Source organism: Pholcus phalangioides, unplaced genomic scaffold (assembly GCF_987345545.1).
Source record: "Pholcus phalangioides strain wild (caught in Gottingen) unplaced genomic scaffold, Ppha-v1.0 ptg000012l_1, whole genome shotgun sequence".
NCBI lineage: Eukaryota > Metazoa > Arthropoda > Arachnida > Araneae > Pholcidae > Pholcus > Pholcus phalangioides.
Window position 1 is genome coordinate 554,575 of NW_028301605.1, and position 17,307 is coordinate 571,881.

Here is a 17,307-nt window from a genome sequence, read left to right on the forward strand (position 1 = left end):
AAACAACCCTTCTTTTCTGACCAAATTTCATGGATGAATGCAGTGGTTTCGTCTCAGAGCGATTTCTCTATGTTACGTTTGAACCCCCTTTTGATCCCCTTAAGGGTCGAATTTCGGAAAACCCTCTGCTTGGCGAGTCTTTACGTCATGAAGTAAAACTACTGACCGAATTTCATACATATTGCTTCAATAGTTTCAGCTTGGCATGATTTCTCTGTATAACCCTTGAATCCCTTTATGACCTCTTTAGGGTTCGAATTTTGAAAAACCCCTTCTTGGTGAGTCTTTGAGTGGTTTTGACTCGCCATGATTTCTCTGTATAACTATTGAACCCCTTATGACCTCCTTAGGGGTCGAATTTGTGAAAAACCTCTGCTCAGTGAGTCTTTACGTCATAAAATAAAACTACTGACCAAATTTTCGGCAACAAATTGTAAGTCGCGGTCTAATTAGCCCTCGTATGCAGAAAATGACCGTGGTGCGACAAAAATGATCAAAAACTGACCAAATTTCATGACTAACTTCAGCATTTTCAGCTTGATGTGCTTTCTGTGTTACCTTTGAACCTCTTTTCGACCCGCCTAGGGGTCGAATTTTGAAAACCCCTTATTTGCTTTTTCTAAGCCATGAAATAATACATCTGAACAATCTTCATGATTGTAGCTTCAGTGGTTTTGGCTAGGGATGATTGCAATATGTTAACTTCGAACCCCCCCCCCCCACCCTTTTGACCCCCTTAACGGTCTAATTTCAAAAAAACTCTTCCTTAGTGAGTCCTTACGTCATGGAACAAAACAATTGAATAAATTTGATATTTATTGCTTCAGGGGTTCCGGTTCGGTGATGATGAATCAGTCAGTAAGTCAGTCAGTCGGGACATGTTATTATACAGGGTGTACCATGGAGGCTGCCCAAACTCTGCACAGTCAGATTTCTTGATTGAAATACTTAAATAATGCCAAAGAACTGTACCTGTACGACGCATAGTTTTTGAGAAAAATGGCGAAAGAAAAGTATGACGTAATATCCGGTGCAATGAAAGAAAACTTTCCACGTTATTCCACGGCTCGTGGGTGAATGCTTCGACATGCACGGTGGATGTTTTGGGCATCTTCCTATGTAAACATATCCAAATACTGATGTTCATGTTTCCAATAACGTGTTTTTTTTCCCTTGCATCGGGTATGACGTCATACTTTTCTTTCGAACTTTTCTCGATAACTATGGGTCGTACAGGTACAGGTCTTTGGACATTTTATATTTATTCTAAGCGAGGAATCTGACTGTGCAGAGTTTGGGAGGTATTGATGGGACACCCTGTATATAAAATAACATGTTCTGACTGACTGACTGCGTAATGCGTAAGCATGGCTCAAAATTCGGTTCGCAAAGCCCGGTTTACATGTGCAAGAATGGGGATTGGTATGGGGATTAATACCTACATGGCAGCTTTTTTCCTGATGAAGGGCAAAAAGGATGGACGGAAATCTGTCAAAATAGTCTCATCTTTGTTGCACAATAATGGTGGGCGACTCCGATTTCTTCTCCCATTGTCCTTTTGAGCCGCGAAAACTACTGTTAGCTCCTTCGTCAACCATCTTGAGCCAACCTCTAACGTTCAACCCACGTGACCAGTGACGACTTTCGGAAAGAAGGGGAGTGGGGAGGGAATACCGGCATAAACAAAATGCCATGTAAACGAATTGAAACCAATATCCCTGTTACTCGTAACATGGGATGTAAAGGGGACTTAAGAGGGTCATTAGAGGGGTTCAATAGGGTGGGGCATATGAGACAGAGACGAAACCACTGAAGCTTTAAACATGAAATTGGGTCAGTGTTTCCCCCCCCCCCACCCCCGGGGGCCGAAGTGCTTACTTCTTGCGACAGAGCCTGGGTGTCTCGCGGTTTCTCCAGTATTTTTTAACAGCTATTGTTGTATAGAGTCTCACTGAGAAGGGATTTTTCAAAACCGTACAGTGTTCTTCAGTTAAGGATGGTGACTTTGTGGAAACACTTTCTGGTTTCACGAAAAGAAAAGTTCGTAGTCCTCGCCGGGAACTGGGATCCAAAAACTGGGACGTTTGCGTATAAACCAGTTACAATCTGCCGATTCGGGCAAGCACACTATTCATCATACTACGCAGAGGCGACTTTTTTCTTCTTAAAATACGCACAATAGTATGACACGCTGAAGAGGGACATTTCACTAACCTTTGACATCAGAAACAGGCCATCTTGTGGCAATTGTAGAGATGTTTTTCTCGGCTATATTTGGGCGTTAAAGGGTTCAATAAGGTTTGGTCAACTCTTTTCAAGCAATGGCATAATCAAGATAATTTTCGATGTGCGTGCCATTCTATCAATTTTCACATTTTTCGTCCGTTTTCACTGGACATGAGCATTTTCTCTGTCCCTGCAATATATTGTTCGGCTGTCCTCTTATTTTCGTAAAATGTTCTGTTTGTCACTCTTTTGATACCTAAATTGTTTTAATTTTCGAGTCAGAAGTTCAATTATCGCAAAGCAGATTGTGTGCGCACGTAGATCGGTATAAGTTCATCTTTCGTACACCATGTTTGGCATAGACATCGGCAACTGAAAACTCCACTGCTTGGCTACCTTCCTCCAAGAATTCATAGCTATATAATGCAATTGTATTACACAATGCATGTCCCCCATGCGTACGATCCTGAATCTCATGGGACGTCCAGCAACTAAGTCGAAAGAAGAAAAACAGAACAAAAAACTCATTGGATAGAAAGTTATCACATAATTATTATTTCAAGAGAGCCTAACAAACTAAATATCGGTTATGGCAGCCTACGAGACCATCACTCAAAATAAAAGAATTGTTCAGATGTTGGAGAAAAAATTTTTGTGATTGAGGAATTTCTTTAATTTTTAAAAAGCATTCGCATGCCACTGTGTCACGCGTGCCGCGAGTTGGCCCACACCTTAGTTAAATCCCTAATGTTAAACAAGAAATGCAAACAAATATAAGCAGAATTCACATATACTGGCGGATTATGTTAAGAATAATTCAATGATATCATATTCACTATGGTAGCAAAAGAGAGATTCAGGGGTTAAGAAGGTAAAACAGCGTCGTCGTATTGAGGTCAAAATTGCACACGTCCAAGCATTTTGCCATGAACCGAATTATAAAATAAAATCGGTATATAAATAAAACCAAGATGTTTTTCCGTATAAACTCGTAGCCGTACGGGTCACACTGCAGCCCCAATTTATTCTACCAGTAATGCTGAAGGGGAAAAACTCGTTACCCATGCGATGATCTATAAACAACATCATTACTTGAGCATAATTCTATTATAGACATTGCACTAAAAGCAGAGAGAATAGTCTAATGTTCATTGTATTACATTTCTACTCTTTTCAGTTGTTTTCCCTGAATTAGGAAATCAACCTGAAACCATGAAATAGATGGAGACTATCTCTGATCGTTCCAGTTCTAGTCCGTTCCATACACAAGAGAATAGTGTGTGAGTACTTTGAGAGGAAAGATAGAGATAGAGAAAATGCCATCACATTCTTACCGAAATCGAATTACACTCGATTTTTTAAGACAAGAAGCAATTTCTTGAAGCTTTTTTAGTGGAAGGAAGCTAAAGAATTTTTCAAATTACTGATAAGGTTAAGCTTGTTGCATCGGACGTCTTTGCAATTTTAGAATAGTAATCCCTTTAATGCACGCAACGACAAAAGAAAATATATTGGAACTTTAATTCAGTTTCGCATACAACGTAAAAAAAAATTGAAGTATCATGTTGATTCTTATTTTTCCAAGTGCTTTCCAGGTATAAAATGTTGTTGGTATATCCGTTTGAGCCTAAGGGATTCTCAGATCCATCAGGCTTAGACGATTCTCCGTCATTTTTGAAGTAATATTTCATATAACTCTTCAATATTTTCCACCGATGAAGGTGAAGATTCTTCAATATTTTTTGATGATAAAGGTGGTTCTTCTCACGACTCCTCAAAATGTTTCGATGATAAAGGTAGTTGCTAATGATTTGCCAATATTTTCCGATGGTAAAGATGATTCTTAATGATTTGCCAATATTTTCCGATGGTAAAGATGATTCTTTATGATTTACCAATATTTTCCGATGGTAAAGGTGATTCTCACCAAATATTTTCAAGATACTAAAGTTCCAATTGTGCTATTTAACTCTGTTATTTGATCGAAACTTGAAAATGCGTGCATTATTTAGAATCCAGTTCATGGTGATTAACAAATTAAATTTGAGAAATTCTGTCCAATATAGATTTCTCAAGCATTTGTTTTTCAAAAAGCTCGGAGTTAACACTTGACTAGCGTTTGTGTGTAACTGGTGTTGTGGTGGCATTTTGATCCCATGAGATGTTAATGCATTTGAAAAATCAACAAAAAAAATTTTTCATAAAATCAATGGATTTTTCAACTGACGTGGTAAGTGAACATGTTTGTTCACATCATGAACATGTTTCCATCCATCTATCAATCAGGGGTCACTAATTTTTTTTTCAAATTTCTTTAATTATTTTCTGAAAATGATCTTTTACCAAGACAAACAATAGAAAAAATGTAACAATACGTGACTTTTTAAAAAAAATTGTAAATAATATATTGTATTTTTTAAACTCACCTTTCATGATTGAAAAATGATTACTATATGAATCACACAAATGATCACTATATTTTCACAAGCACGGCAATTCGTGTTATTCGAAGTCGGAAATACAGTCCTTGCAAACAACAAAGCATGTTGATCACACAGATTTTGCATCACTATCAGTTTCATCCTCGTGCTCACCTCCTCGGATATCCGACGTTTCATAAGAAATTTGATACCATTATCGGGAAAAATGTCGCTCTTCCGAGACATCATTTAGATTTGAACACTCCGCCATCAGACAGAAAAAGACTTACGCAAGTTGTCTTTTTGCGTTGGGGCCATGTTGACCCCACGGAAACTTTGATCAATGATATAGAGGGAAGAAAAAGTAGAAAAACATCATAAATTTGTCAAACACGTGTAAAAAAAACTAGCTTGAAAGATACTGAAAATTAAGATGGTCCAAAGATGCATTTTTTTCTCAAGGGGTGGGAAAATTAACAATGCGTAGGGTCAAGATGACCTCACCACGCCAGTTAAGGGCTAATCATGACGTTCTTACTGGAACGTTTCTACACGTTGTTAGTCTAAATGATCGTAGAAATTTTTTTATTGATTTTTCCATAAGTTATAAGTTTGATTGGTATTAACTTCCTGTGAAATTTGTATACAATGTCCCAATGTATGAAACGAGATTATATAATTTATTTGCAATTTAGTGTTAAGAACAAATTCATGTAATTTTGATCTTATTTATCGATTCAGTCCTCTATGTAATTGTTGAACAGGACATTTCAATATTTTTTATTCCCCTTTGGAGAGTTTTAGAAATAATTTTTTTAAACTACAAAACTTATGTTTTTATTTTCAAATTTTTTCAATTTTAAATTAGTTTTGCTTTTCCTTTTTTTTTGCATTTTATTGAAATTTTGCCTTTCTTCGCCGTTTAAAACTTTTTTTAGTCCACCGGGACGCAGGCTACTGTATATTTTTATTTGTATACTTTATGCATTTTTAAGCTCTATTTTGTTACTATATGTTTGTTTTGTTTTTGTGCACTTTGCTCTTTTTTTTATTGTTGTCTCCAACTATAACTGGGTTTTTCTGTTGTAGGAATGATGAATAAATAAACAAATAAATAAAGGTGGTTCTTAATTGATTTCCCACTGTGTTTCGATTATAAAGGCGATTCTTCACAATTTTAGAATATTTTTCAATGATAAAAGTCATTCTTCAAAGGCCATTCCAATACACTCTTTATGATCCTCCATTAAGAATTATTCTTATAATCGAAATGATATGATTTTCCAAGTTTTTCTGTAATTCTTCCAACACTTTCACGAACTATTAAAGAAATTAGAACATGAAGGCTCTTTTTCTGGCGATTATTTGTGATCCATCTATCAATATCCCAAATGGTTCTTCATGGTCTTCCAAGCGATAATTGAAGATTATTCTCAATTTTGAAGTGATTCTTTGTTATTTTTCTCACATTTCTATGTATATATTTATATTTTTCAACTGTGATTCAACCGCACACAGAAGCAAAATATATTTGTGAATTTAATTCCCAGCCAAATCCCTGGTCTCTTAACAAGTGGTTCAACGGTTCGTGGATGACTACGATAGCCATACGCTTAACCTCTCCTTGAACTTGTCAATTTGTCGCCTTCCGAACGGAGTCCGCAAGCTGGAACCAAATTATGGCGCTCCTAGCCACCCTGAGGTTGAACGCTTAACGGATTTACACTTTGTAAAAGCGAAATCCCAGTGACACTAGGGTTCGACAACTAAGTATGCAAGAACTCCTTCCACACTTTCGGACGCGAAAAGAAGCGACACTGTTTCTTGGGGGAGCATTCCTTCATGCAGGAAAAACTCTCACTTGTCACTTGTCCCACTTACTCCAGCACTCGGTAAATATGTGCGAGTTTCCTCCCACTCTCCCCTCCGCCCATACCTACCGGATTTACCCTTCCAAACGCGCCTTCATTGTGGAAGAACGGACTTACACAGCAATAATTGCAACTTGACCAGCGACACACCGATTCCCAGCCAAATCCCTAGTCTCTTAATAAGTGGTTTAACAGCTCGTGGACGAGTTCAATAACTATACCCTCAGCTTCGCCTTGAACTTGTCAATTTGTCGCCTTCCGAACGGCATCCGCAAGCTGGAACCAAATTATGCCGCGCCTCACCACCCTCAGATTGAACGCTTAACGGATTTACACTTTGTAAAAGCAAAATGCCAGTGGCACTAGGGTTCCACAACTAAGTATGCAATAACTCCTTCTACACGAGTGGACGCGAAGAGAAGCGACACTGTTTCTTGGGGGAGCATTCCTTCTTGCAGGAAAGACTCTCACTTGTCACTTGTCGCACTTACTCCAGCACTCGGTAAATATGTGCAAGTTTTTCCTCCCGCTCTCCCCTCCGCCCATATCTACCGGATTTACCCTTCCAAACGCGCCTTCATTGTGGAAGAACGGACTTACACAGCAATAATTGCAACTTGACCCGCGACATACCGATTCCCAGCCAAATCCCTAGTCTTTTAATAAGTGCTTTAACAGTTCGTGAATGAGTACAATAGCCATACGCTCAGCTTCGCCTCGAACTGGCCCAACTTTCGCCTTCCGCGGAATCCGCAAGTTGGAACCAAAATGTCGCGCCGCGTCACTCTCAGATTGAACGCTTAACGGATTTACACTTAAAGCATAATACTACTGACTAGGGTTCCACAACTAAGTATTCAAGAACTCCTTACACACGAGCGGACGCGAAGAGAAGCGACACAGTTTCTCGGGTGAGCATGCCTCCGCTAAGGAAACACTCTCACTCGTTGTACTTACTTCAGCACTCGGTAAAATATGTATGCGAGTTTCCTCTCACACATCCCTCCGCCCACACCTACCTGAATTTCCCTTCAAAACGCGGTATCAAAGTGGAAGATCGGACTTACAAAACGTTAATTGCGATGCAACTGTTGATTGATTTCCAGCCAATCAGATATAAATCTCTATCAGTCGTCGGCCTAATGGAATTCTTTCTGGGTCAATATTGTTGTGCCAATCTCAGTAAATCAATCTGAATCACCTTCTTTATAAGAAAAAAATTAAAAAATAATTTCCATTGTTGTGTATATTCTTCGTTAGAAAGCAATTGTTAACTATTATTATAAAAAAAATAACCGACTGTTGAAATAAAAGAAATGGTGATATCTGTGTTGGTACAACAATGAAATTTTGTTGAAAATAAAAAAAAAGGATAATACACAATTCTGAAGATTCATCTTGAAGGTATTTTCACACACGAAACCAAATTATTTTGTGTTAAAAAAAAGTTCCCGAACTTATTTTATCATGGAAGAAGGAGTACAGATAGAACGTGTTTATTTGGTGTTTCCTTCGAAGTAACTATGCCGTGAATATATGCATTTTTGCTATTTATCATAGGAGGATGTAAATGCGGATTGGAGCCTTTTTTCCTCATTACCTCCAGTGCTTCCGTCGTTGTGCGATGCACTTCGTGGCAACCTGAGAACCTTATATGAAATTCTTTATACGAGGATATCTTCACATGGTGGCAAGATCAGTGGAAATAAGCTTGTTGTAGAAGTAACGGAACGCGATGTTCCGACAGGTAATGTGACACCAGGTGGGACCTGTGAGCCGGCGCATTACCGTGAGGGAGACCCACGACTTGACCTTCCAAATATTTGGTCACTTGCGTCTCACCGAATCATGAAGACTTTTAAGGACTCACAGGTCCCTCTTGGTTTAAGATTTACTTGTCAAAGCATCAAATTCCGATACTTTCACAACCAGCTTATTCTCCCCTGATTTTGCCCCACGTGACTTATTCCCTCTATAAAGAGTTTGCTAAGGGGGCAACGATTCTCAGTTTTCGAAGAAGTACAGGCGACGAACTTTTACTCAAACTTCATTTCCTGTTAAACGCCCATTGCAATTTCAATTCAATTCAATTTTATCCATAAACAAAGAAAATATAGAACAGTATAAGTGGGGAAAAATAGCTAAAAAGCCGAGACGTGGCTCTTACTAGCAATCGCATTTATTTTTTTAGACCATGTATGGATTATATTATCGAAAATAAGATAATAAATGAGAGCAAAAAGTAAAAAAAAAAAAAAAAAAAAAAACAGAAAAGAAAGAGGTAAAAGAATCTCGAAAGAATGATAAAGCACAAAAGTAGTTAATGGTGGCAATTGCGGTGCAGCAACAATAATAATTGGGAAATAAATTGTTTGATCTGTGTGTCCTTCGTTTTATTCCAACATTTTGTTGAATTAACGCTTCCCCTGCGCCCCTAGGGGCGATAGAGGTGTACAGGGGTGGTAGAAGCTTAGCGGGACAACCTGTGTGTTGTTGGCTTGGGTTGAGGGGCGATGAGAGAAAAGTAATCGAAAAGGGGACGATGGAACAAAATGTTTCGGAAACTGAATTTAAAAAAAAATTTGCCGAATTAATTATGGATATTCCTGTCACGTGACTTACATTCTAGAAGTTATTTACAGTTTTTTATTATAATTTTCGGTCCGAAAGTCCTTTTTTTTAGTCATTTTAAATATTCTCGTCACCCAATCAGCGCTCGAGTGGTGCAGTAATAATACAACACAGGAACAGGAGATAGAACATAGAAAACGAGTTCTTTACCTACCGAGTCTGGAGCGACCACCGATAGATGGCGTCTTTATTTTCCGCCCAACTCCATCGGAAGGAAATTGCTGTATGGCGATATCATCTGATGTGATGTGCGGTAAATTAGTATTACTCAGCCAATGGTAAATGCTCAATTCACGAATATCGACACCTCCCTCACTACAGAATCAAAATTTAAAGCATGAAACTGCTGCTTGTCTGATAAATAAAGACAAAAATCGTGTTATACAGTGATAACTGAAAAAAATATTGCGGGAAGCACTGAGAGCCTACTAATCTGTCAGTCAGTGCATCAAGGCGTGTGCATCGTGCTGCTGTGCGTAATCAACATTGTTTAAACGATATTTTTTTTTTGACATATTGCAAAAACACTTTTTCAATGATTCATCATTAATGCGTTTCATTTTGTTGGCATGCGATCATGAATAAGAAATAAAAGTTCAGAATGGCAATTTTCTGCAAATAAAACCAAAAATCACCGGATTCCATTCCCGAAAGCCCGTTACAATTCTGATGGCGGAAAATAGCGAATGGGAGAGACTTTGACTTCTCCCGCAGTAGCCTCGTTCCTCGCACATTAGTCTGGAGTCATTTTGCCGCTTTGATGACAGACATTATGAGCGGGAGACATTTCTATTGACACGGGTAATGGAACAAATTATAGCAATTTCCACAAGCAACTTCCATGAAGCTGCATCTAGTTTCACCCCGGTCATAACTAGTTACGGATAGGAAAAGGCAGAAGTAACCATTTTCTCTCGCTACCGTCACATCATCAGTATTTACAATTAGTAACGATGATGCGGCCCTTATTAAATGGATTCTAAGGATTCGGAATGAGTGTTACTTTTTGGAATGAGGTGTTACATTATCAATGTAGCGAGTAGTTGCTGTGGAGTCTCGCACACGTACACCCTTGTGACAGTTATTAACGGAGCGTGGCAATGATAACTTGTTTGATGCGAATTCGGTCGAGAATATATAGCACATCCTCTATCTATCCCTTTATGTACATTTACGTCCTTTACTGACTGTTTCTATTTCCCCTTAATGGGAGGTGTCATTAAGGGTGGATCGTACACAATGGTATTTTATTGCCCGGAAATATATAGATATCATGCTAATATTATTAAAAATATTTTGAACGTTTGTTTACCTCAAAGAAACAATTATAAGTTCCTGTTTTCATCTGGAAATGGAACAAAGACGTGGTCTTTGATTTATGTCTTCTCTTTAAACGAGCTAAACACTTTAATCGACTGAGTCATCGGATATTTTGATCGGTTATTTCAAATGGAAACCATTCATAACAGTTTTTTTTTTAAATTCAGTTTTATTCTCCCATTATTATTGTTACATATAAATCAATCAAAAGAAACATCCATCAAGGGGTCCTATGGGATCCATACTGGTGGACACACCAATTTCATAAGGGTACAGTCATTTTCAATAGTTGAATCAAGTATATAATTTATGTGTATAAGGCATCCATCAAAATCAAAAACGAACTTCTATATATATACATACCGAGATTTCCAAAATGGTCTTCGATGTTGTTTATGGTAAATAGGTAATTCTTGAGCCGTTTTTTTTAACAAAGGAAAAGATATAGATCTATAGACGTCGTTTGGGAGATTGTCATAAAATTTTGGGATAAGTCAAATGGTTTTTCTTGACTGTTTTGTGTATGAGAAGAACTTGCAGGGTATTGTTGAACCTGGTGATGATCTCGATGTATTTAATGGTAGGCAAATCTGATTCTTTTTTAAGAAGAATTATAGATTTATAAAATAACAAATATCTCAGTGGAAGTATATTTAAATGATGAAAAAGTTCATGTATAGGGGTGGTGTAATTTTCTTTTGTATTTGAACAATAGGGCGATTGGATTGGATTGGATTTTCAATTTATTGGTGCAAAGACCAATTTGGCCAACTCCAAGGAGTCTCACAGCTCATTTTCTCTAACGGCTCCGCGTCTGGTAATGGTTGTCCTTCAATTGGCCTAATCCTGAGGGTCTACTAAAATTTGTTTAGGGCTTGAAATCAATTTAACTTGGATAATAAACTATAATTAAAACAGTATATGGATTAAGTGCAACCAATTTTTCAGCTAGTTTTTGGACCCTTAATACCCTTGTTTTTAGGTGTTTTTTCTTCCTTCCAAAAATTATAAATGCCTTTTTTTAGTGCCTATGCTACGCATTTTTAGCGCCTTTTTGCCTGCCTATTTCAACCATTTTTAAACTTCTAAACTTCCGGGCTCTATTAATAACTAATTCTTTTAATGCTGCTGAAAGGAATTTTCAGTCACTTGAGGCTAGAAAGCGTTTGTATTATGTATGCATGTATTTTATTTATTATATATTGGTATTTATGTATTATATGTTTTTATTTGCGAAATAAGAAAAATAAATGTGTGTACGCAAGTGCAGTTATATAGATTTAGACTGTCCGATGGAACCATCTGAATTCATTAAGACTGAAAAACCGACTCGGTTGAGTCTCTGAACTTCTCCACTTGAATATTGTTCTAATTTCCTTTTCAAGAAAACCAATTCTTTTTAGGTTCGTCAATGGTTCTGAAGCTGATTTGAATCTTATGCTCCTTGTCTTTAACCTTCTTGATATTCCTTGCCTATCTTCAAAAGTACATGAGAATTTCTAAGGGTTATAAGATCATTTTTTAAGGATTTTTTCCCCTTAAACGGTACTGAAGGAAACGGATGCTTCTCAAAAGGAAAATTGTTGTCTACAGTGGAGACAATAAAATTTTGTACTTTGGTCCTCACATCGACAAACACGATTTTTATTTTCAACAAAACTAGCATTAGAATTGAGAGTCACGTAAAAACGGAGATTTTGACTAGCATCTATTAACTGTCCTGGCTACTAATTAACCACTTACAAGCTCCAATCATAACGCAATACAGCAAATTTACTATTGATCGTTCAGTCTAGAGCGAAAGCCATTGTATAGACGGTGGGCAGAAAGTCCGCACGTAGAAACTTTAAAAGTTCATAAAAACCCGAAAATAACCGAAATAAGAACGGTTTGCAGGGTTAGCATCGCTAAGTCACGGGGATTTCTTTTACACAGGAAAAAAAAAATAACTAAAAAAACAGCCTTGAGGTGGTGCTGACGTACACAAGTCAATGAAAAGATACGCAAATAACGAACGGAATGCCTCCAAATCGTGCGTTTATTACAGCAGTATGTGTTCCACATCAGGGGATAACGCATTGCAGGCGAGTCACAAATCCAGCAACGGCAGACTGCAGCAGCTCTAAATACACGGTTTACAACGGTGAACTGGTTGTGGATTAGGAGCATATGAAAATGAGACGGTTCTTATAACCGCCTCATTTTCATATTTCGATCGAAGTCGTTTGTAACAGTGCCACCTATCAGCTGTGTTTTGAGTCATTTAGTTTTCCTGTATTAAAAAAAATCCCATGACGTTAGTGATGCTAACCCTGCAAACCGTTTCTTATTTCAGTTTTTTTCCCCCTTTTTTAAAGTTTCTGACTTCTTGCCCACCCTGTACTTCTACACTTATCGTGAGAATAGCGGGGATTTCTCTAGTGCATATAATATACGCATCATCGATCGGTGGTCGACGCAGGTCCGATAGGGAGAGAAGTTGTTTATGTCTTCCCCCAGGATTGAAACCCACGGACCGGATGATAGTTTTCATGGTGATAGACGAGCATCTTACCACTGCACTCTCTAGCCATCCGTGCTAGCTGATACAGTGATAGTTGTACTAATACTGGAGACATTCATACGTTTATACGTCATTTTCTAACAAAATTCGCTATCTTACGCGCCGACTAATCATCATTTGTGTCAGACTTATTTGCTACCCTACATGCTGACTCACCATTGTTGTTGTTAAACTTATTCGCTACCTTAACAGTTGACGGTTCATCATTCACGTTGATCTTGTTAACTCATCATTGCGAATTCGTATCAAACACTTTTTCACTACCCTACTCGTCAACTCATCATTATTCGTGTTAGACTTATTATCTGTCCGAATGAGCTTTAAAAAAGTGCAATATGTAAATGGAACACGTTCGTTCAATTCTTAATTTTTGGTCATATTGCTGGATGTTTCATGTGCCATTAGTTAATCTTTTGAAAATTAGTATTTTTAGTAAATAAAAAAGGATGGCTATACTTTCAAAGTTTAATGGGACTATATTCATATTACATGACTGTTCACCGTTTTTGTGGAAAAATTATCATTTTTGTGAATTTTTTTTTAACTTAACAATCTTGAGATACTTTTTAAATGATCATTTCCTTATGTTTTAAAGCGCATTTTAATACGTGTAGTTTTCTTATGAGAATGGTCAATTTCTTCAAATACTGTCTGTACAGGGCCGTCATTTCAACCTTTTCCGGGGAGCAAAGAAACATGTACTCAATATATTTATAATCATATATATATATATTTGTATTTATATAGTATATACCATTTTTAGTGTATTTTCAAATTCCAGGGGCCGTTGCACCCTCCCCCCGTGCAGGCCCGTCATCGCCCCCCCCGGCTTTTTAAAATACACTAAAAATGGTATATACATATATATATATATATACAAAGATATATATACATACATTGAGTACATGTGCTTAGCCCCCCCCCCCCCCATAAAAAGTTGAAATGACGGGCCCGTGTCTGTACAACACTTATTCAAATACGTTCATATCAATTTTCATAAAAACATATTCACGCTATAATCTGTTTTTATTCATATTTTCCGATTTATCGAAACATAAAAGAAAATATTCTGGCCATTTTTGCAGAATTAAATTGTTTTTACGCAAATTTTTCCCCTCAAATATGCCCCGGAAAAAAATATACCAGAAGACAGAAGTGCAAATTACAGCCATATTGTCAGAGTTAGCATTTTATTATATGAATCTGCATCTTTGCTCTGATTTTTTTTTTCCCCGAAACAAACGCGTGTGTAATTATTCAATTATTCAAATGAAATTGAATTCATTTACATTCTCGTTGATAGAATGAATGAGATGAATAATAACAACGACACCAGAAGAACTGGGTGTGGCTCATCACCACATCATTCATTCACTATAACCACAAAATACATTTCCTTCTCACGTGATAAAATGTTGTAATATCCCGCCATTTTTATGGTTAAAAAATTATAATTACGGTTTCTTTCGTGTATCACCACATTCTCACAGTTTTTGCTTTTAAATCCCAACCCTTCTAGAATCGTTTGAAGAGAAATGATGTGTTTTTTTTTTATAACACCACCTCTACCTTCATATGCAAATTACTCTCTTCAATAACATAACGAAACAGTAATAAAAGGGGGGGAAAAACTGTTTTAAGCGGATTTTTCACTTTCTACGTTATTAGTGTACGGGGTTTGACTGAAATATCGCATGGATTATTGGAATAGAACTTGTGGAACTATAAAGCTCTGCATTTACAGAAATTTCGCGTGGCCGAAATAATTCGAATTTATAGCTTTGGTCGTTAAACTTGTAATTTGCCAAATAACTCTGGGATTAGGGCGCAGTCGCGTGAATTAATTAAGAGTTTTCGTGTTGATGGCGCAATCGTAAATTATGTACTTTTGCCCTCTCTCTCCTCCTTTGGAAATCATCATTGTTCATTTCTCTCTCTCTCTTTACTGCATAGACATGGATTTCTATTGCTGCTAGTTTCCGCAGCATTTTGGTGTTTCTCTTTTCCTTTCATACGTCTCATTACTACTGGAATGGCTTAATGATTACGTAAACAGCCATTCTTATGAGGAATTCATAAGGCAAATGTTCTAGAAGATTTTCACGTGATTGTTGAAATAATTATGGAGATGGGGAAATTTTCTCTACTTTTGTAATAGGCGATGATTTTTAAGTGGACTACTTTTTCTAGGTGGTGACTATCGATGAATTTTAGGTGGGAAAATTTCCAGTACTATACTATGCAAAAATCGACATTCCAAATTATCCTCTTTTGTAACTACTGGCCATGGTTTTGATTTTTTAAAATTAATATTAATTTGTGATTTTGAATTATTTTTGCTCAAGTAATTTCGCATGAATGATCGCAATGTTACAGCAATCTATCCACTATTGCATAATGCAATCAGTTGCAACTTGCTGAGTTACGCAGGTACAGGGTGCATAGTAAACAGGCGTATGACATTTTATTGGCGTACCGTTGATCCCAGAGGTATACTTTCACTTAGGAAAAAGTTTCCGAATAGCGTGTAGTATTCAGGCATGCCATTCATGTTGCAAGAGGTTATACAGTTATTGGAATAAAAAAATTTTAACTTTTTTTATATGTCCCCCCGTGTGCCATAAAACCAAATTAGAAAGTTGTTGTCCTGTCTGTATAATTCGAGGTCGACAACTATATAATTGTGTTTTGGGGCACAAGAAGACTATATAAAAAGTTAGTTTTTTTTATATTTTAATACCTATGCAACCCCCCTTGAACCATGAATGACATATCTGAGTACTAAACGTTATTTGGAAACTTTTTCTATCCAGAAGTGTACCTCTTGGATCAATGGTACTCCAGTAAAATGGCATACCCCCATTCGCTATGCACCCTGTATATGTGCAGTACTAATGCATACGGAGTGAATCAGAACTCATAGGCAAAACTGGGAGCGATAGAACACGTATAACTAAACAGTTTTTGTCACACAATGCATAATCAATCGGAAGTTAAACAGTGAACCACTAGACGGCGATGTCATCGAACGCGTAAATGCACTGATTTTGCCACTCATCGTCATTTCTATCGCGATTTGTTAAAGGAAAGATTATTTACACTAGGGGGTGCGCAACTCTCAAACTCAATTCGCAGGCCAGATATGCATATTTTAAACTTCTCGCGGGCCAGAAGCTTGTTTGTATAGTGTGAAAATATGTCCTGTATTTTACGGGACATTTCCGTAATTTTGTGTGGACGTTCCAACTTTTTTTCATAAAATTTATCATTTTTGCTTCTATTTTCGACGAGGCCTACTTTCGCCTGTGATCGAAAAACTTTTTTTGGATCTAGCACGCGTCTTATCTAAAAACACTCTGGTTACAGTGTTTGGGATTCCGGAACACTAAACATGAAACACAGATTGCGTACGCAAAGGGCGTTTTTTGGGGTTCTAATCCCACCCCCAAGCCCAGATTACAATCTTATTTTTCAGGAAAAAAAATATAACCCCCCCTTAAGAAAATTCAGCATACGCCTATGGAAACACATGCTTTTTCCTCATTCGGGAAACCACTCATCTGTTCATCAATATACAATAGAAATGATGCTACGTAACAAAACCTATGCATTCAATGACAGTGTAAAAAATTGAATAAAGCTATGCAAAATGAATCACCGGGCCCGAAATGCTAAAGCGTTGAAAATGAATGGAATTGCTTTAATAAGTTTTCTTAAACCTGTTACAAAATCGTGGATATACGTTTTACATGCAAATTTCTCGTATTTTTTAACTGTTTTTTCCATGGGTTATGTAAGTAAAATATTATTCTGGATAATGTCTCTGACAAGCCTTCCAGATGACAAAGCACGAAGCAATCTGAAGGACAACACAGATTTATTTTACAGAACAGCTATTTACACGTATTCGCAAGCAACCATTTGACAAAACACGTTAAACATATAGAGCCCCTGAGTAGCAAGAGAACTAACTCTTACACAATTTTTCGAATATTCTCTCTAGTTTGGACTTTACAGCTCTTTTATACAAGAAAAAGCAACCTTCCAGAATGTTCTTTTATATTCTCGCGAGATCCAATCTTTTCCTTTGGCGTCATGACATAGCCAAATCATAGTAAGTGTCCCTAAATTCGTCAAGTTTAACGTGAATTTGGCGTGATTTACGGAAACGTTATTCAACGGCACAACAGAACATCATCCACCTAACCGGATTTCATTCACAGGGTCTGACAATAACACCTAAATTAGAAAACAAAAAACATTTGCTTATCCCGTA